Source organism: Arachis duranensis, chromosome 7 (genome assembly GCF_000817695.3).
Source record: "Arachis duranensis cultivar V14167 chromosome 7, aradu.V14167.gnm2.J7QH, whole genome shotgun sequence".
NCBI lineage: Eukaryota > Viridiplantae > Streptophyta > Magnoliopsida > Fabales > Fabaceae > Arachis > Arachis duranensis.
The window spans coordinates 62,094,604-62,095,640 of record NC_029778.3 but is presented as its reverse complement, the minus strand read 5'-3'; positions in this window follow the sequence as shown (position 1 = coordinate 62,095,640).

The following is a 1,037-nucleotide window of genomic DNA, read 5'->3' as shown; positions in this document are numbered from 1 at the left end:
TTGGATTCTGACCTCCCTGCACTCGAAGTGGATTTCTGGAGCTACAGATACCCAATTGGCGCGCTCTCAACTGCGTTGGAAAGTAGACATCCTGGGCTTTCCAGCAATGCATAATAGTCTATACTTTGCCCGGGATTTGATGGCCCAAACAGGCGTTCTAAGTCAGCTCAAGAATTCTGGCGTAAAACGCCAGAACTGGCACAAGAATGGGAGTTAAACGCCCAAACTGGCACAAAAGCTGGCGTTTAACTCCAAGAAGAGTCTCTACACGAAAATGCTTCAATGTTCAGCCCAAGCACACACCAAGTGGGCCTGGAAGTGGATTTTTATGTCATTTACTCATCTTTGTAAACCCTAAGCTACTAGTTCTCTACAAATAGGACCTTTTACTATTGTATTTTCATCTTTTGATCACTTTAGATCTCTAGATCTTCTTTGGACATCTAGTTCTTAGATTATTGGGGGCTGGCCTCTCGGCCATGCCTAGACCTTGTTCTTATGTATTTTCAACGGTGGAGTTTCTACACACCATAGATTAAGGTGTGGAGCTCTGCTATACCTCGAGTATTAATGCAATTACTATTGTTCTTCTACTCAATTCAGCTTATTCTTGTTCTAAGATATTCATTTGCACCCAAGAACATGATGAATGTGATGATTATGTGACGCTCATCATCATTCTCACTTATGAACGCGTGCCTGGCAACCACTTCCGTTCTATAAGCAAACAAGGCTTGAATGTTTATCTCTTGGATTCCTTAATCGGAATCTTCGTGGTATAAGCTAGAATTGATGGTGACATTCAAGAGAATCCGGAAGGTCTAAAACTTGTCTGTGGTATTCTGAGTAGGATTCAAGGATTGAATGAATGTGACGAGCTTCAAACTCGCGATTGTGGGGCATTAGTGACAGACGCAAAAGAATCACTGGATTCTATTCCGACATGATCGAGAACTGACAGCTGAATAGCCATGCTGTGACAGAGCGCGTTGAACATTTTCACTGAGAGGATGGGAGGTAGCCATTGACAACGGTGA